This window comes from Poecilia mexicana, unplaced genomic scaffold (assembly GCF_051168715.1).
Source record: "Poecilia mexicana isolate PSO_F unplaced genomic scaffold, ASM5116871v1 scaffold_9, whole genome shotgun sequence".
NCBI lineage: Eukaryota > Metazoa > Chordata > Actinopteri > Cyprinodontiformes > Poeciliidae > Poecilia > Poecilia mexicana.
The window spans coordinates 14,361,488-14,382,619 of NW_028263378.1; the positions used below are offsets into that span (position 1 = coordinate 14,361,488).

The following is a 21,132-nucleotide window of genomic DNA, read 5'->3' on the forward strand; positions in this document are numbered from 1 at the left end:
GCCAGCTTCGTCACTCGACCCTGGAGAGAAAGTTCTGGGAGAGGCTGTTGTCTCAGCAAGACCCACTGCTCTCAGCATCAGTAAACCTAGTTCCATCCAATTTCAATTAGGATGACCTGTTAGTCGGTGTCTCCACTGGGCAGACCAAATGGAGAACGTCGATGGCTTAACTGACAATGAAGTTGCTCAGTTTCAGCTTTGACTGAAGCCTCCTTAAGGAGAAGGACGTGAATAAAGGAGGTCACACATTCTTTGCCCTGCACGCGCACATTGATCACACCAAGAATGTGAGGTTGTGTGATCAATTGTTTGTGTTGCTAACCCAACAAGGGAGAAGACTCTATCCAGACAGAGACTCTCCCACTGCTATCTGGAGGCCAAATCTTTGGCTTATAGCAGCAAAGGTCTCCCAATGCCTCAGGTGTGAGGGCTCACTCCACCAGGAGCATAGCTGTCTCATGGACCCTATTTAGATTGGTATCCATAAGTGATATTTGTGCTGCATTCAGCTGGTCTTCACCACCCACATTTCTACAGTTTTGTGGTTTGGATGTTATAGCCGGTTCTGTGGCTCACTCCGTTCTTTCTGCTGGATCTGAAGTGCTGGACTAGCTCGCTGTGCCTGACCCAGGTTTAATGGCTGCTCTGCAGGGCATTTATATATGTCCCATACTCGAGTTGTACTGAGTGAATCAACGGAAAGGGAAGCATAATGCTATGCATATAAGTACTGTTCCCTGAAGGAGAGGAACGAGGTGCAACACATGGCTGCCCCGCTTCTCAGCTGTGCTTGCTGAAGAGCAGCTACTGAACTGAATAATAGTGGTGAAGACAGACAGACATATAGTACAGGTGGGGCCTATTACTTGTCATCATGTCATTTGCTGAGGAGGTGTGATTAGGGGTGACCACAGCCAGGATATACACAGGTGTAATATCCCATACTCCGTGGTTGTACCTCATTCCTTCCTTCTCTCAGATGTAAAAGATATAACCTGTCTGTTCATTTTGTCTTTGTGTTTAGACATTTTTTTCACATTGTCCCCATTAGTTGACTGAAATTTTGTTTTAGAAATCTGTTTTTCTCTTGTTTTCTTATGTTTCTTTAAAGGTCCTGACGGTGCGTTACATACCTACACAACTTATTTTCCTCACTGTCTCCTTGATGTTGTCTATATTTCCTTTAAGATGCCGTGCATGTTTGGTGTGTGTGGTTTTATTGGTTTGTGTGCAGTGTTTGTGAAATGGTTGTGCTTTCCTATAATTACTCTAAAAGCAAGCATGGTTCACAAGGTTACTTGTTAAGTGTTGCATGTCTAAAGTATTTTTAACTAAACTGTATTTTTCTTTTGGATCTTATTTGTCTCTGTCTATCTTTTTCTTTGATGCCCCCTCCTGCCAGCAGATGTAACCCCAGGTACAGCTATACCCTTTATTTGATCACCCTGGATTATATCGCAGTTATGAACTGACCGCCAAGCTTTCAATTAACCTTTGCTAAACTGTCAGGTTTTCCCATCATTCTCACCTACACATAATAATTGGTCAGTAATCTAAAACACTCCCACTGTGTGTGGAAGAAGACTTCAGTCACTTTTGTCAAGGTGTCAATGCGGCAGTGCTTTAGTACCTTCGTGTTATCGAGGCAGGGAAATATTGTCACCAAGTCCTTCATGTTGGCCTCGGAGATCGAACTGCAGAAGGCTGAATCCTGCTGCTGATTTGGTTCTCTTGTGTCAACAAGATCATCACCTCAGCAGCAGACACATACAGGTTATGTGTTGCAGGGTCCTAAATCTATCTTAAATGGGAGACGATATTAAACAGAGTTATGGGGTGGAGTCCTCTGAAGTCTTTCACCACTATCCATATCCCATTCAAACATTAACACTGCCATAATAAAACAAATACTATGGATTGAGGATTTAGTTCAGGATCAGATCATTAAATAAAGCATTTTCACATTTAACTTGTCAAAAAGATACATTTGTCATTTTGCAGGGGAGAATAATCTATCTCTTTGTGATCTTAGTTTTAGTTTGAATGGAGATATGAGTAATTATGGTACAAAACAAAAGTAGACTGCAGGTGACATTGTGCAGGACCTGAAATGGGAGTAATGTCAAGTCTTTAGGCTCCTTGGATTTTGCACATGTTTTAATAAGTTATGCAGTGATGAAGATTGTTTCAGTCCTAACTGAGGTCCTTATCACTTTATTCAAGATGTTTTATTGCCAGTGTCTAAATTGGATGTAAGAAATAATAGCCTTGCTGTGCTTTCTGGTGTGTGTGAAACTATAAATGACCGGCAGTCGTTTTTATTTTTTAAATTAATAATTTAGATTAGTCACTCTGAATTATATTCTTTACCAATGACAAAAACAAAATGCAAAGACTGAAGTGACAGTTTGTCACAACTTACTCTCTGTTTTCCTTTTTGTCCTTTCATCCACAGAGAATCCTCCTCTAGACCCACCTGAGGACAGAGTTGCTGTGAGTCTTTCTTTTTATCTCCTGTCTTAAAAGTGGTGTTTCTCCTTCTTAAAGTTAGATCTGACTGGATGAACCCAGATCAGAATATTCTGTTTTTACTGAAGTAAGAACAACCAGAGTCTTCTGTCTTTTGTTGTGCTGCGTGTTGCATTTGATTTTGTGCAGCTGTCACTGTGTTTTTGCTGGCTTCTCTGCAGCAGATATGTGGAGACATAACGCTGCTTTGTCCTTTTGCAGGTATACGTAGTCGTTGGAATTGCTGCTGTAGCCTTCACTGGTTTCTTGCTGATGCTGGTTATCTTAAAGTTTGGAGGAAATTCCAAGTTTGGCATCAAAGGTATTTCTCCCAATTTATATTTTTAACATACTTGTGAGGTTATTGCTGAAAGTGGGTGGTAAAATGAAGGTGGTTTCATGGATAATTAGAACCCCGCATATATCATACACCAGGATCAGAAACAATTTAGTGTCTTTTTTTAATCACTGCTAATCATTAAATAATGTAGATTATTCCATTTTAAGAACTGTTGACATAATTTCCCGAAGCCTCACTAAAATATAAGATACTTTGGTCAAAATATCATTTGGATTCCTGATTTTTTCCAATTACTAAAAAGCCCATATTACATTACTTGTAGGGATTGAAATGGAAAGTGAGATCAGGTGTTTAATATGCATGTGGGTGATAAAATCCCTCACTGTATCTCTTAGAACAACCCCATCTTCATGGGGCTTATCCTCACAGTCTCCTGCTCCTGTCTGGTGTAATAATTGCTGACGGTGGGAAAGTTAACAGTGGAGCCTAACCAGTCTGAACATGAGTCACAAGATGAAGGAGCTCCAAAACAGTTTCAGCCGGGCTTGTTATTTATCTCGTCCTCACAGTGCAAAGTCTGAAATAATAAAAACCAAACAAACACAACTGTCTTAAGCTGGAAGTTGTTCAGTACCTTTAAAAGCTAATTGTTTTCAGATAATAGTAGAAATATCAGGTCCTGTGTTAAGTTTCACCTAAAAGAACGAAAGTCTGAAACTAGCATCTGCTGCCAAATAAGTCTCTCTCTTTTTTTTAATTTAAACGAATATGAATATTTTGGCCACCCTTACCATTATAATGGTGCAAGGTCCTCATATTTTCTAATGCTAGGACATTGTGTTCTTTTGGTACAGATGACAGCAGATCATAATCCTGATCATTTTTAGTCTTATATTGAGTAAAAAGGCATTCAGTCTTATTGAATTAACTGTAAAAACTTGCAAATGTAAACTTGTAGGATAGAGAATGGATTATTTACATTTAAAGAACATAAAGGTAAATATGTTTTTTTCTGACTGGAGACAATTCACTATGTGCCCTGCAGTAGCTACAATGGCATTTTAACCATCAACAGTTCTTTCCGTTCCAACAGGCATGACAGATGCTAAAACCAGTGAGAGGATGGTTGGAAGGGCGGCATGTAAATTTAAATGCCACCCTTGGAGATTTAGATTTAAAATTATTTATCTGAAAAAATAAAATAAAATCAGATCTGAAAAAAAGCACTTAGTTTTATTTTTAGTTTATTATAAATTACCATGCCAAAAATTATTTAGACCCTGTGCAGTAATCATTGGAAAAACCTGTCTGACCATTACAGCAGTTAAACCCATGTTTTTACAATTTCCAACCAGCTATTTGCATGTTTCCACTGGAAACATCTTTTTAGAAAAACTCCAAGTCGTTGAGGTTGAAAGACCTTGAAACCATCCTGATCTTTAGCTCCCTCTATAGATTAATTTTCAGATTCTTGTCAGGACTCTGGCTGGGCCTATCCAAAACATTATTGACAGTCAGAAGAAACAGTTTAGTAAAACTAAAACATTCCTTTAAACCTAAAGCTGAGAGATACACAAATTATTTTGGGCTTAACTGACTTTTATCATGTATTCTGAAATTATTCGGTCAGAGTTTTAAGGGTAGATTACTGTATTTCTGTTACATTTTATATTAAACATTTTAGAAAAAAAATCAGTAACATCTCTGTAAATTTTGCAAGTGTATGAATTAAATTGCATAATTGTCTATTATTAAAAAAAATCATATAAAAGTTACATTGTTCTGACTGGTTCATTACTCTCAATTTACATTACACAGTCTGCTGTGTAAAGCAGCCTAATTTCAGTTTTGACTCTTGATTTTTTTTATATACAATGATCAATATGTATCCATGAATCCTCCTTTAGTGGGTGGAAACTGCTGTAGTTCAGTCATTCTTATGGGTCTCAGGTCTGTTGGTGAATAACATGCATGCGGGTTAAACTTACAAAACCTTTGTCATGGAAATGCAAGTCTGCTGTTCTAGCCATTGTTGAATCCTTCATACTCAGATGCTTGCTTTTAAAGTTTTCTGTTGTAATCTTATTTTCAAATGTATCTTCAGAACGTTCACTCACTGACTTCTGCATTGGCTACATAAGAAACTAATCAGATTCCTCTTGTAGGCATTAACCTCCTGATTTATTAGAATGGATTTAGCTGAACTCTTCGGTAGATGTCTTCTTTTTCTTGTGCACTAACAGTAACATCTATGCTAGATAAATTTTGTATACACAACCGGAGTTATATGAGCCTTTTAGTTGATGCTGTTTTTTGTGTGTTTTCCATTCGGCTTGGTTCATTTTACCTATAGATTGAGGAGTTAAAGCAATGTTTTGAGGAAGTCGTTTTATGCCATTTACAAATATAGCCGTTTCAAAATTATATTACATATTCACGCCGTCTGCTCTGCTAGCATTTGAGCTTTTAAAATTTAAATGAGCAGACATAAAGCAAATGTAAATTTACATATTTAGGGACTTAAGAAATGTGTTTGCCAAACGTATGTGCATTTTACCGCTGAAGTGAAATAGTTTGGCCTCCAGAGAAGATGGAGGGAAGGCATGGGGAGTGAATGTGCATTTTGTGAATTTATGGAGTTGCATAGTTTTGTTTTGCTCCTGCAAAATTACATGAGTTTGAAGGAAAATGAAAGAAATAACCTCTCTGCATTTTAATATGCTGTGTAAAATGTATATGGCTGTGTATTTTTTTTGCTAGCCAAACACTTTTCCTTGACTATGCACTTCCACTCATGTGGAAAGAAAGATGTTAGATCCCATTGCCATTTCTCTCCTTCTGATTGCTCGCCTTGAGTCTTTATCTTTTCTTATTTCCACTCTTGCCCTTCGTCTTATGATGCGGCCCCATCCTTATGCTCCACAAACAGCCTGATGAGTGTGGCCTACAGCATGTTGAGAGTGAAGGGACTTTATCAGGGGAATAACTGTAGCATCAGCAGGAGCAGACTGGAGTCAGACAGAGGCTAAAGCCTGAGTCCACATCACTGCTGTTTGCTTAGAATTCTTTATTCTGACCATTGACCAGTTCCTCTAAACTCTGGAAATCCAACCCCAGATGGCACAGGTCTGTGGGTGCTAATGTAAAGTAGCTAGCATTTTTTTCATCAGAACATGTTTGCTACATCATAGACTTGTGCACACAGACATACTCACCCACATAAGCACAGTCAGAGCTGACAATGATGACGGACTTGTGAACAAAAAGTGTAATCAGCATACATCGGGCCCTGTGACTTGTCCAACAGATGTGCAGTGAATAAGCACAGCCTCTGATGCTGGCAGTATCTCTTTCTGATTGCAAATTAAATAGCTGCAGTAGCTCGTTTATATTTCTGTAATGAATGCAACATTTTGTTTCTCCGTCATTAATAACCACAGAAGACATTTAGAGCAGGGTTGTTTTTTTTAAATATATAGTTTTCCGGTGCAGTGTAATGTATTTACATCTCTTAAACTTTCTCACATTTTGTCATGATCCAACCACACATTATATAATACAAAGTATATTTTAATTGGATATTACATGGTAAACAAATGCAAAGTACTGCATACAAGTGAAGTAGAAAGAAGGGATACATATTTTTCACAACGTCCACTCCACCCAAACACCCACCACCACCCCAGACATTATGTCCTATTTACCTTCAAATCCATAAATAAAACACAGGGCTAACAAACTAATTGTTAGACTATTTAATTGGTAAACAGATTCACTCTAGAGCCCATGGTAACTCTGAGTTGAATGCCATTGTTGAAATAAGTCCTGAACTGTAGAAGCAGATGCTCTTCTCACTGTGATTTTAATGCTGACAGGCGATGCTGTACGTGTGGTGGAATCTATTACAGGAACGTCACCCAGGGCAAAACATAGTGTTGGCAGTATCATGCTTCGGGGATGCTTTTATATCAGACAAAAGGAAGATGGCCAGCTGCAGTTCTTAACAAAAATAAAAAAAACACAAGCAGAAGAAGACTGTGTATTTGGTGCAGTGTTTTGAATAGGAATTTTGTTAAGTCACAAAACTCTGGATGTCTGAAGAAAGACCTGTCAGGTTGTATAGTGCAGATGCATGAGCCAAACTTCACATGCAAGCTTTGCATTTGTTAGGAGACACTAGGATGATAAATTTGTCTTATAAAGTAAGAATTCGGTGGCTTTGTTGGTGATTACCCATAAGGATCTTAAAGAGTCATTATAATGTTTACTTGAGTTTTTTCTGGTTACTAGATGTCTCTTCTCCTCTTTCTGTCTGACAATAAACATGACCACAACAAAGAACTGTACTTTTAAAGGCAGATATGCTTCACAAAATAACTTGGATCATTTATGTTTTAATTTTTAAATCATTTCCAGAAATGACAAGAAGTTCTTTCTGTTCCTGTGGTTAGTATAACACTAAGCAAGATAGGTTGGGTTCCAAAATGCTTTCTGCGAGTCTTATGCTGATCAATCTGAAAAAACATCGATTGGACTAATTAGATGAAGACATCCCATCTTGTAAAAAGGAACCGTGCTGCAGCTGGTGCTTTTTAACTTCAAGGCAACCTTTGTGCAACATCATTGCAGCAGAGAGACCCCGTTGGCTTAATAGAGGGCTGCATGCAAATGTGTCTCTGTAGGCTCTGTGTTGGTTTAATGCCCATAATCTTCCTGGTGACAGCTTTTCAAATAAACACCAGTGAGCACCCATAAATTGGCCCTAATTGTTTCTTGGTAAATGTGGTTCTAACTAACCAGTGACAAAAACTTAATCAAACCATCTTTTGCATCCATGTTTAAAATTAAGATGCAGAAAGGGGAGATTTTGCACGTCAGTTTAGTTTTCTAAGAAATTGAATGTGCTGAATCAATAAGACTGTTGAAAGAAAGGAGGCTTGGAGTAATTGTGCCACATTATCAGTCACTGATTAGGGAGTAACGCATCAAAATGTGTAGCATGGCAACGCAATTTTAAAACATTTTAAATGTACTTTTTTTATAGACATACAACAATTAGATATGTTTAAAAGTAACACACATTCACATGATGCTTAAAAAATGAAAGTCAGAAAATGTAGAACGAAGGAAAAAAAAAAACATGACAGTAGGCTGTCTCAAAAAGAACATATGTGGATAAAAACCCTTCCAAACCATCCACACACCTTAATGTTTTTATTTACAATTTCATGTGATTGACTGATGCAAAATGCTTCATGATTTTGAATGGAATGAAAAGTTTGCATAGGCAGGGATACTTTCCGATTGTTGTGTTGTGTCGCCAACGTGCAGCTTCAGAGTTACCATGGGCCTCTTTAGTTTGATTAAAATTCCAACAAAATACATTCAAGTTTCTGATAACAATATCACAAAAAGTGAAGTGTTCAAGGTGTATCGGCAGCTGTTGTAGCTGCGTCCTGTTCGCACAGCTGCTGTTGTGGTACTTCTGGCTACCACAAAGAGAAGTAGGAAGAGAAGTGCCATCGTCAACCCCGTTTCTGACACAGCAGTGAAACTGAAATGTCATGACAGACCAAAATGACTGAAAGTGAATCAGCACTTGTGAAGCAGAGAAAGTGAGAGCCAGCTGGTGAGGAGGAAGAAGATGAGGAAGAGAGAAATAAATGCTAAATTTGACATTTGTCAGGAAGTCAGAGAAGAAAAACAGAAACGGGAGAATATCAAAGGATTTAAAGAAAGATATGATAAAATGCTGAAAGATTCTGGAGTCAGACCGCAGGCATCGAAAACAAAGATGGAACAAGGCAAAGAGCACAAAAAGAAAAAATAAATCAGAGATGAAAGACGAAGTCTTCCTCTGTCCACTTATCAATGATTCATCATTAGTGCAGGTTTCAGTTTCTCCTTGTTTGGTGGAGTTGCACGCCTCCATCTTTCTTTCCCTCTGTCTCCCTCACATGCATACACCGCTCCTTTCTGTCGATCGATCGAAATGACACCCTCAAGGTCAGTGGAGCTTCGTTCTGGGCCCCGGGCTTCACAGAGCATGCTCAGCATACCCACCACATCCACTGGCACCACCACCACCACCTCCTCTTCTTCTTCACTCCCTGCTGAAAAGCAGCTGTAGCCTCCAGCTCTTTTGAGGTCTTCAATGAGCTCTGCTTGCTTCAAAAAACAAACATGTGCAACAGCAATAAGAGAGCCTTAAAGTGAAAACTATTGACCCTCTACTTTTTAAAGTGTGGGCAGAGTCAGAGCTGGTTTGAAACAGAAAGCTTCTTGTATCTATTTGATGAAATATTTCCTCTTTCAGTGAAAATTTTGTGATTTCTAAGCTATTGTTTTGTTAAATGCTTCTTCAGCTCGAGTTTAGAGTCTCCACAAACCTAAGTTTGAATGGAAGACGTCATGAAAACCTCTTTAAATGAATCTCTCTTCAGTAACCATAACAACATTTTTAAAGGACAACAGGTTATTTGAGGTAAATTGCCTGAAGCTCTTACTCCTCTGCTGCTCTAAAGGCCTGCCTTGAAAGTGCTGTACAATTTCATGCACAATTATTGTGCAGCTGACAAGCCTGGTTGCAAAAACGATGAAAACATAACACAGGAAATGCATATTTACTAAAAGGAAACAACATTCAACTGAATTCTTGTTGATGGATGTGTACACCTTCTACCGTTTCTCAGCCTGTTCATGTTCCAGTTTATTGTTGGAGAGCGTCCAAACATAGAAGTGCTTTTCATTGTTACATGCTGTCCAATAATGGAGCTGAGCCAGCTGACAATGTGCCTTGGATATGTTTTGCACACACATTTGATCTCCATCATAAATGAGTTGATGTTTGCAGATGAGTTGATGGAATTAAATTGGAGAAAAGTTTTGTTGGGTGGTTCGCAGATGGGATGAGGATCAATTCCTTCACATCTGAGACGATGCATGGATGGATGGATGGATGGATGGATGGATGGATGGATGGATGGATGGATGGATGTTTACCTCCACAGTAAGCTTCAGTTATACTCTGCAGTGATTATTGTGTCTGCTAAGTCTATTAAACACAAATGCAGCTATTAATGATGTTTCGCCTTGTGCCTTGCATTAGTCCTTTAAACTCGATACTCAGCATTGCTGGATGCAAGAGCAAGAGGACTCAGGCTTCCATTTTATTATTTTATTCTATATCCTGAGTCAACTTAATGTGTTTAATGGTTTTAGCGAGCAGAGCAGGAGGAAGAGAAGTTTTAAAGCCTTTGGCAGGACCTGAGGGCAATGATTGTTTGAAGTGCTCTGAAGATGGAAGCTGCTCTTTTACAAAGTCAAATGCTGCTTGGAGACCTTGTCTGTGCACTTGGCTGACGGCTTTTTGTTCCTGCTGTGCTTTACAAGTAAAGTGAAGCGTTTCTTAAGTAAAGTAAAATATACTTCTGGAGAGAACTTCTTAAGCAGAAAAACCGACAGACGGTTTTGAGCACCTTAAAGAGACACCTCCTCTTATCTGAGGAAAGATTTTGTGAAGACAGTAGTAGACACTGGTTTAGGTTTTATTAATCTCTGAAAGTTCACAGCTGACATAATATTGAGCATTCAAATATTTTCCTATTCCCATTCTTTCTGATGTGTGTCAGTCATGGGCGTAGGAAGCGGAGGGGGGCGCGGGGGACATGTCCCCCACAATATTGGAGAGAGCCCCCCCAATAATTTCACTGCAGTTGCGAAGAATTTTAAAATCTTCCACTCGCGTGCTTTTATTTTGAAGGTGCATAACAGCACATTCAGCAGAGCGCCTCCTCCCCCTCCCCCCTCTGAACGGCTCAGAGTAAAGGCAGCAGCAGAGAAACTCCGTTAGGAGGTAAACTGTCTGTCAGGAATGTTGCTATGAATATCGCTCGTTTATAACATCTTGTTGTCAGTTTACTTTCATATATAGAACTAAATCTTTTTGGTTTAGCCGTTTTAATTCTGGAATAGTCACATGTCCAAAATTTTACCACTAACTTAGCTAGTCTAGTCACAATGATTTAGACTGAAACATCAGCAAAATGAGCAACACCTGATCATACTCGACCACTTAACGTGTTTATATATTATATTATATTATATTATATTATATTATATTATATTATATTATATTATATTATATATTTAGGAGAACAGCAGTGCTAGAATGATGTTGAAGAAAGGTGAAGAAGCTCTGGTGAGGTCTTCATTTAGTTTATTGAAATATGTATTAACTGTTTTTAATTTTTAAATAAACTAAACTATTTTATTATGAGAGGAGCAGGTCAGGGAAGACATAGGAGAGCCAGTTGGCGTTTCAGGGTATGAAGATATAAAAATTATATTAATTATGATAGAACCAGAAAGGAGAACAGGAGGAGACTGATGTCAGGTTGATTTCTTTCAACGTTTCAATATTTTTTCATTATTTCCACACCATAAGGTTAATTGTTAGAAGACAATAAGAAAAGTGCTTGAGGAGAGGTTTAAAAATAAATTAGTGAAAATTTTTGCTACACAGTAAATAGTTGAGATGTATAATAATGTATACATCTGAAAATTAAGTTGTTTAAATTCTCATTCTGTATGATAAAAACATTTTTTATATTTAGTTCACATTCTGACACTGTACATTACTGTAGTGTCTGTTGTAAATACATGAATCCAGGCAGGAACATCAGGCTGCAGAGAGTCAGAGGGAGGCAGAGACAGAAACACATATCCGTAGATATTTTAGTTAAATGTTTGTGGCTGAAAATGACAGGAGAAAAAAAACATTTAGTCTTTTTGCCTCAGTGTGAATCTTTGGTAAGTTGCTGAATGCCGGGCTGGAAAGTGAGACTGAGTTAACAGTGAGGAGCTAAGGTGTCTGTTAGACGTGAAAAGTATAATTTTTGTTTATTTTGTAGATCAAACTGTTGCACTGATGTAGAGAGATGTTCAAGAAGAACAAAACTTGTTTTTTAGATTTTATTTTTGTTGGTCAAACTGCTGTATTGAGTTTAAAACTGTTGTGTCTTATTTTATGAGCTGTTTTCTACTTTGGTTTTAGAAATAAGTAGAACCTGTTCAATTGCCAGTCAATTTATATCAATGCATTTTGACCAATAAGATACATCAGAATCTGGTCGGCTCTGTGCTACCAGAGTATTTAGCTTGCTAGTTGTGAGGCAAATGCTAAAGTGAGTGTTCATCCTGGAATGACAGTCATTATGCTGCATAACTTTAATCTGACTATTGGATTGTAAATAGTAATGTGTTAGAATACTTGTTACTGAAACAAGGGTCAGATTAGAGTAACGCATTACTGATGTGTTGATGGCATAATTGTTTGACATTTCTGCTCAAGCTATTTACTCATCTGTCAGGTTTCCGATATGCGTCCCCCCCAATGACAGACTCGTTCCTACACCCTTGGTCAGGTTTGCAGACTGCCTTGTTTGCACATGCCTCTTAAGATCTCCCTCCAAATTCTTCATAAGATTGAGTTCAGGGTTCAGCAATGGTCCTGATAAAACATCGACTTTGTCGACGTTGTTGCCACTTTGTCCTTAAGCAACCTTAAATGATAGAAGATATATTTCCAGAACCACTCAGCCACAATTAGCATTTTTTCCTTATATTATGACGCAAGTTCAACACGAGATTTTTTGCAATTGCAATAAATGTTTAGGAGTAACTTTTATTAGGCAAAAAAAGAGAGAAAGGCATCAAATCAAAGACGTAACTTTTTATGATATAGTTCTGAGATAGTTAAGTGAATTAGTTGGTTCAGATCAGGGTTTTTTTTAGCATTTAACACTTTCATTTCTCATGCGTGTTCATCTTTCTATCAGCAGCGTGAAGACAACTTAATACATACAGTATCCCTGCTTTAGCTTCAACTGTAAATTGCTCTTTTAATTTATCATTTCTTCAGAAACAGTATGTGTATAGAATAAATTACTGGAAAGTCTAAAAAGGGAAAGTACTAACTTATTGATTGTTTTTGTAGGGCTGTGAAAGCAATCCCAGACAGAAGCTTTAAAAGTGCCTTTTCTAAAGAATTATCATTGTTGGTTGATTAACAGCCAGAAAGCTTGAAAACAGTCACTATTAGTTGTTGTCGCCCTCATGTTTGTTAGGGAGTCTATTGTACAGCTGTACATCATTTCCTGTCCTGCGTTGGTCAGTCTGACCTTTGCAAACTGTCAAAGCGATGAAAAATGAGATGACTCAAACAAGGAGAGCAGTGTGGGAACAGGACATGGTGTATACATACAATCAAAGCATGGCTCAGATGAAATTATTGCAGAGCAGCTGAATCTTGAGAATTTGTTTCCATTTGGAAAGATGAGTTTGAGGGATGTGGGGGTTTAAAATTTGATTACTTGCCACTTCAAACAGATAGCAGTTTGAAATGTTCTGGATGAGCTCATTTTGAAAATCAGACACCATAAGTGGACATCAAATGATCCTACAAGAAACCAGGGGGTCATGAAACTCAAACAACACATGATTATCTAATGTGCATATTTAAAACATTAGAGCTCTTAAAGTCTGGGACGTGCTGTTTTCTGGCGGCAGCACTGATTCATTAATGCAAATATTTCTTTCCCCTTAATCATATTTTCAGGCAGCTGTTTGTCCTGGACGATGGATCAAAATAGAAAGTCTAGCCTCTCAGTCCCACAGTCACTCCAAAACGATCAACATAATTTGGTTCAGTGGATGAGCCTGTAAGTGCCGAGCATACGCCGATATGCCCTGGGCATGACGTCTGTTGGTGGGACTCAGAAAGGCTATTGTAGCACCAGCACAATGTTTTTATTTGTGAGGAGACAATAGAATTACGATGTAAAGTTCCTGTAATCTGGTTTTCTCAGAAACACAGACCTTTTATGTTGTTGTCTAGACTATTAGCAAGTAAAACGGCTGGTAGGAGTGTTGCTACCTGCAGGAGGAAGGCCTGGGTTCAAGTCCCAGGCAGGGCCTTTTAGCATGGAGTTGGCATGTTCTCCCATTGGATGTGTGTGCTCTCTCCAGTTACTCTGATTTCCTCTCACAGTCTGAAAAGTCAATTGGTCTCTTTAAACTGGCATGAATATGTGTGCATGGTTGTTCATTCTTTACGATGATCGGTCCGGCTTTAAATAGGTCCAATTAAATTAAATTCAAAAATTAAAATTCAAAAATAGTTCACTGGTCCCAAAGAGAAATTTAGTGTTGCTGTAACTCACATTAATTCAAAATTCTTCAAAAATTCATCATATATGGTGACGGCTGTGGGCAGAAAAACCTAGCGGTGTGGTTACAGCATTTTTTTAGGACTAATTTGGAGGTATTCAACCAATCAAATGCCAGGTGCTCAATGCATTTAGATCTCTAGATGTGGTGAAGATTGGTTGCTTAACTTCAAGCTGAGCAACAAAATGGGGAACACAGTAGAGAACAGAGTATAACCATCATGGTGGCTACTTTCTGTGAAATAATGGACCATGTCTGAAGGCTTGAGTTCAGATCGAGTTCATCGCAATTGAGTCTTGAGTTTTGTTTTGCTCCTCTGAATGTGGATATGGCCATAAAAACATAAGCTCACAATATCATCCAAAGAAACTAAAACTCAGACATTGAGCAATTCTCTAAAGACATCATTAGCTACAGCCTGGGAGTCAGTATAGTTAGTCCACATTGCATCACTAAAAGAAAATATCTGTAATAAGCAGTTAGAAGTCGATGTAGAAAAAGAGTTGTGCCCTTTGCTCAAAAAGAATTGGACTCTTGTAAAAAATTAAGGAGGCACATGCAACAAGCCCCCAACCAAAAATCTACAACATCCACGTCATCTCCATCTCAGGGGGAGAATAGGTGGGAGGATGTGGATTTTTGCATATGCAGAAAGTCTCCCATTGGACCAAGAAGTGCCATGTAGGAAGTCAGTCCAACACACAGACTGATGGTGAGTGGAAAAGGTTTGCTTAGCCCGGAAGAACTTGTCATGTGAAGCAAAGGGCACTGGAGAGGTCAGAGTAATCAATCAAGTTCTCAATGAGCTCCTCTGGAGAAGAAACACCTGGGCCAGAGTTTTACAGAACTCTACAGAGAAAAACAACTCCTGTGGCCTTCTCTCAACAAGACAGAAATTTCCAGAAGGTCAGTTCAACTGAGGATTGTTGAGTAGTCGGAGGAAATCCAGAATAAAGGATTGTTGTGAGAACAGATGAAAAGGTTTTCCAGGAAAGCGAGAAAAGTGTGGTCATTACAATAGACATGTTTCACCTGCAAGAAACATTTCCAGGAACTAGGATTGTCTTCTTGGGTCATTCTTTAACCCCTTATTTCCTACTGCATATAATAAAACAGATAAAAACAGATCACCAGGTAGAAATGTAGCCCAGAAAAATGCTATAGGTGGTGAGTGTACTCTTTTATTTACCCTGAACTACTGGGGCAGAGTTTATTAGAGGTATGTGTTAAGGATTTTGGACAAGTTTCTTATTGTTTAGCATCATATTTCCGTTAATATAATTTGGACTTGTCCGTTTTCTGTTGATTGTTTTCTGTGAATTTTAAGAATGTTTCTGTCTTAGTTGGACATTTGCATCTGATTTTCCAAAAGGTTGCTCATGCTGTGAAACCATCATGCACTCTATTGCTGCCACCAGTTTCCTTATCATACGGTGAAAGTACTTCTCCTGTTGATTGATCTGCTTGGTCCAAGCTGGAGTGCAGCAGCCAGAGGATTAGATTGTACTTTTTCACAGCAGTAGGGAATTTGGACTCAACTGCAGTCGGCAAGTTGAACTACCAGAGATTTATTCGAGCTTGGGCAGCCCACAGGAGAGCAATCACTCAGGCAGGGATATTTAAATCACAAAAGCTGATGCCAAATCCAAAAAACCCCAGAAAACTTGAGAGCTACTCTACGAGAAAGCTGAAACACTTGTCACCAAAACAGAGACGAACTGTCACGGGAGGAAGGGAGCATGAAAAATGAATACACAAAGGGGAAGGAGGCAATTAGACAAAGGTGTGACTGACAGGAGCAAAATAAGCCAGCTGGAGAGAAAGCCAAGAGGGAGGAAAGATGCGGAAGCAGAGACCACAAAAGTACGCCAAACGGAGCTTGCAATGACTCCAGGTTTAGTTTGCATTTTATTTATTAATTTATTCTTTTTACTTCGACATAAGAAATTACTTTAAGGAACTTAAAGAGAATCAAAACTAATGTAAACATTTTGAAGACCATCATTTAAGTGGATAATATCCGTTACCTTTTTTCCATATTCAGTATTGTAGCACTTTCAACTACATTGTATGTGTTAACATTTCAGATTCAGTCAGTACTGAATCTGAAATTGTAATTGGTTCTGTCAGACTTGGCCAGTTTGATGGATCCTAAATGTCTGCGGTACCAAACTCAGACTCAGCTCCTCTTTTGTCACTTCGTTCTTCCAGCGGAGGAGTAATCACAAGGACCGCCAATCAGAAGCTTAATTTTGTGTAGGATTGGAGTTATGTTGCGTTGAGCATCGAGGACGAAGATACGACATAACTATTGCATGATTGTGCTTATTAAAAATTATAGACATGTAAATCATGCCCCTGATTGAAAGATAGGTCCACATTTAAGGTTTGAAACAAGCAAAATTTAAAGTTGCTAATATTTTTATATGGGAAGTCAATCTTTTGCTTATTACCACTCATAATATTATATACTAGGTAGTTATATTTTGAAAAAATATTGTCTCGTTGATGGAAGATAAATCCTTAGGTGTTTTTGTACATCACTGTATGAGATTGTTAGTGTTTCCAAGCTTCTGTCAGATTAATTTACAAATTATTTACACATGCAAAGACATTATGATGTCGTTATTGCATTTAAATCTGTAATGCATTTATTTTCCGTGTTTTTCTTACCAATGTTCCTTCATATCAAATGAAGCAGAAATGATCCCTCAGAATTTAGACTGAGCCATATGGGTATTCACACCTCTGAGATTTGCCGACGCAGGCAAGTTTACCGTGTAAACATGTACAGCGTGTCAGCGTGGTAGTTTTGCTCAGACACCGTGACAGTGAGCTGGCTCTCAAGGCGCCGCCGCTTAGCCCGGAAAGGTCTTTGCTGCCAGAGAGCGAGTGTGTTGCATCAATGTGACTTTTTCTTGGCAGCCAGTGCACTAAATATCTGTATGACAGAATCTATGTTAATGAGGCTATTGCTATCAATCAGCACTTAGTCCTGCTACACCAAGGTAGAAACTCAAGTAGCCAAGACACAAAGTCCTTAGTTGTCTTGAATATGCATGAGAGTTGGCAAAGTTGCTTGCCAATATCATTTAGCATGTCTGGCTGCTTTGTTGTTGCATATGTGTGGATCTGCTGTACAGTGAAAGATGGCAAAAAGGGATAGAGTCGACAGCAGCGCTGGGCCAGATGGAAAGGCTCTAAAACAGATAGAAGTTTATTGATGGGTCGATTGATCGTTTGCCTGTCCAGACAGAGGCGAGATTTTGCCGTCTTCATAGCTCCGCTTTTTTGAGAACCGTCCAGTGCTAAGGTCAGCAGCTCTGCTGTGTGCATCTGTGAAGACAAGGGAAAGATTTGTGAGGAAAACTGATTGTGGTAGCATTTTGTCTTGTATTTTTTTCTACATTCGTTTTAATACCTATGAAGAATTTGTGTAAGTATTAATTTATACAACAGCCTGTTCTCTCTCTTTTTTTTGCCTTATTGTGCTAAAATGCTGCACTGGATTCATCACCATTCCAGTCCATCTGCTGCTGTCAAACAAAGCAATCAAAAACAGAAACAAATGATAAAGATGGATGTCTCAACAAATGTAGTAAACATAATGACAGAATGCAGGTTTTTTGTGGATGATGTTCATTAGTCGCCCCTTCATTGCAGACGTGTATTTGATTTGCCAAGATATTTCTGTCTCAGCAGTTGCATGCACAAAGAGCAATGCTTTTAATTTGAAAAATCCATCTTGCAGCATCCTTCTCTGCTCCCTCTCTTACTCTCACACTTGGCCTTCATCACCCTCAGCATGAGTTTCCTTACTTGTGGTAGCACCTCATCTTAAATTAAATCGCTGCAGTTTTGAATTAGGAAGTTGGTTAGTTATTCAGCTTTTAATATGCAGAATTTATTCACAACATATTAAATACCATTCAGTATCTGTTTGACAGTTTTAAATTGTAACACTGACATACTTTGTGTAATAATATTAAAAAAAAGTCCATCTCTGACACAACACAAGCTGTTTGAAGTGTTATTCTAACATTCGTTTTGGCCACTCTGAATTTCCTCTGTAGTATCTTTTTCTTTGCTGGCCAAGCTCAAATCTTTTTTTGATACTTTTATATCATTTAAAGTGTGAATAGCTCATAAAATATGAAATATCAATATTAATACCTGTCTACTGGATAAATATTAGGTTTAATGGAAAAAAATCCCAGTATCTGCTTCAGGAATCTACTGATAAATTAATTGTAAAATGAAAAAGGCAGAAACTTGCACCTTCTATGTTACATTGAGGTGTTTTTTTTCCCTCAGTGCTTCATTGAAATAAATAATTCTGATCTGAAAACTTGTGAAATTAATGTGTTTAAGAAAAGTTCCACATAATATTAGTCTCCAATAATTTTAATGCTGTTCTGCAGCTGGGTCACCTGCCTTACAGCAGATCTCAAAGGCTTATTGGGAAAAATAATAAACACACATATGGGCTATAAGGCGCCTGAAACTCATTTTTAAAGCTACTGTCTCTGTCTCTCTCTGCTTTTGTAGCTGTTGGATTTTTTTTAAATACATAAGTCGTTATAAAATAGTATCTGATATGCAGCCAGCCTCTGCAAAGCAGCTGCCTGCCCTCACCTGCTCTCTTCTCTGCTTTCATTTTTTTAAATATCTGTGTTAGAATGAATCAGATTTTATTAACAATAGCAATAAACCTAAAAGTCCAGGTATTTCTATGAAATCCAAGAAAAGCTGTTAATGTCGACAATTGTCTGCCCAGGATTTCAATCAGCACAGTCTGAGATGGACAGATCGTATGTTTAGATTGGTGCTACAGGAAATACTTATTTTATTATCAATTAGCCGTCTTACTGTTTTGATCTAACCCTTTGTTGATCAAATAATGTCATAATAAGAAATTAACAAACTTTAATGGCCAATGATTTCACTTTTACTGATCAATATCCTCTTAATTGGTAAATGGCAACAACATCGTAGACAACAGAAACGGGGCAATCCACTCCTCTGACGAGGAGGAGTGAAAACACCCTTCATCATGACACTTTTAATATGATCGGAACCAGTTTATGTCCTGTTGGTTTATTTAACTAAGATATGAAATATATTGTTGTGGTTACTAACAGCTTAGCTACTTAATCAGTAATTCTGAGAATAAATGTATTTTTATAAGATACTTTTTGCAATGTCGGCTTCCTTATTTAAAAAAAAAAAAAAGAAGAAGATACATACCAGGTAAATAATTGTTAGATGCAGCATGAGACCGATTTATTAAAGAGACTTTGATGCATAAGGGAGAATAAATGTACAGGTCGTCATTGGCTGCTATAGTTAGACGACAGCTGTTGCAAAGATATTTTCTCACATTCTTTCAAACTGTTTAGTTGTATAAGTAAAATAAATAATGAAGAATAATGAAAAGGAAATTAAGGGGGAAAAAAATGGAAGAAATTACCTAACCACATGATGCTGAGGGGAGGTTACGTCATCCGTAAATAGCAGAATGCAGAATTTCTCTTGAAGGGAATAAGGAAGAAAGAAAAGTTGCTTAGTGCTGCTTGTGTGAGGAGCTGTGACACACTGGTTTGTGTTTTTCTTTTCCTGTGTAGAGAGCATTGGTGTCTGTCTGTGTGTTGGAGAGATAAAAAAAAATGTGGATGGAAACAAGACAAATGAATGAATAAAAGGGCTGCTGCGTACACGTGTGCAGTTGTCAAAAGGTCTACAGTACTATATGGTCAACTTCCGTTGCCCATTGCATGCTGTTGCCATGACAACCTGCGTCATTGCCAACCTGCGCTGCTCCAAAACGAAATCATTATCACTAGCTGTGTCTGGGAGAGAAGTGAATCACTACTCCTAGTCACGCGCACGTAAACACACGCACGCACGCACGCACGCACACACAGATGAAACAACACCTGCAACCAGCTAAAGTAATCAGTTGAGACAAAAAAGACGTCAAATCATTAATCCAAAGTTCTTTTTTTTTAGTTTTTTGTTTTCTCCATCTTGCCTCAAGCTGAGGCATCTTTTGCTCCATTTGTCGGCTTTGTTTGTAGACTGAGTCACAGCACAGAAACGGGTTTTTCACTGCCTCTACAAGGGCGGGGGATGAATGGCAGCCAGGCCCAGCGCTGGTACGGATGCTTGAAGTTGACATGGGAACTTTGAAGATGAATTGGAGCTGATTTGAGTCAGTGAAACACAAAACTTCACGGTTTTGGTACATTAAGAATTGGACTATGTTCTGTTTGAATGTTTGGTTGAAATTCGAACATCCAGCTGCTGATGTAAGCTTCTTTTAAAAGTGAAAAAGTGTACGTAGGTAAAATATAAAAAAGAGAAGAAAAATCATTGAAACAGGTTTCATTTATTTTACTTGAGATTTTGCTCTGTCTTTCATTTATCTGAATGCCAAAGCTGAAACCTTCTGTATACCACGATTCTGTTTTCACCAGGTGGAGGATTAAAACAGAGAGCCCACGTCTAGCTCTGTAATGGAAATTGTAAAGTTGTTTGCTTATTATTTCAGGTGTCACTTTATGGTGTCTAAAAAATATCAGGCATCTTACTGCAGCTCAGATTTTGAAATGGGAGCTACAGAGTAGGCCCCGGACCCTGATGTGGCTTTAAATGCATAAACCATTACATCTGCGATACCAATAAACCCCCTAATGTCACATTCCTCTGCCGTATCCTGGGACTGGTAATCCACTAAACATCCACAGTACACAGGCTAACCACTGTTACTGGATTGTCGTCTCCTGGAGTGAAGTTGCAAATTAGATCCTCAAAGAGCTCCCTGGAGGATTTTCTTTCTGTTGCTGTGTGGCATGAACACAAGGAAGCTGAAGAATCTCTGTCCCACTGGGAAACACAGTGTGTTTTCTGTCTGATGGTCACTGCTTACTGGTAGTAACATCTGAATGTGTTGTTTTTGGCTTGCGTACCTTTAGTCCACTGCCAGCCTGCAAATGTCCCTCAGTTTTCACAGACAGAAATGGCAAAGCCAACTTAAGGGGAAGGAGAGGTTGTTTTTTTCCCCTCAACTCAGTATGTACTTTATCATGAAGTGT

The 21,132-nt window shown here is 38.4% G+C and overlaps 1 long non-coding RNA gene across 1 annotated transcript in view; it reads left to right on the forward strand.

Annotated features, from left to right (window-relative positions):
- The first annotated feature begins 2,047 nt into the window (after positions 1–2,047).
- Positions 2,048–21,132, forward strand: part of LOC148157663 (uncharacterized) — a 29,338-nt gene continuing 10,253 nt past the window's right edge. The window contains exons 1-2 of the long non-coding RNA XR_015764269.1: positions 2,048–2,493; positions 2,731–2,830. This is a non-coding gene — a long non-coding RNA (uncharacterized LOC148157663). The remainder of the gene's footprint in view (positions 2,494–2,730; positions 2,831–21,132) is intronic.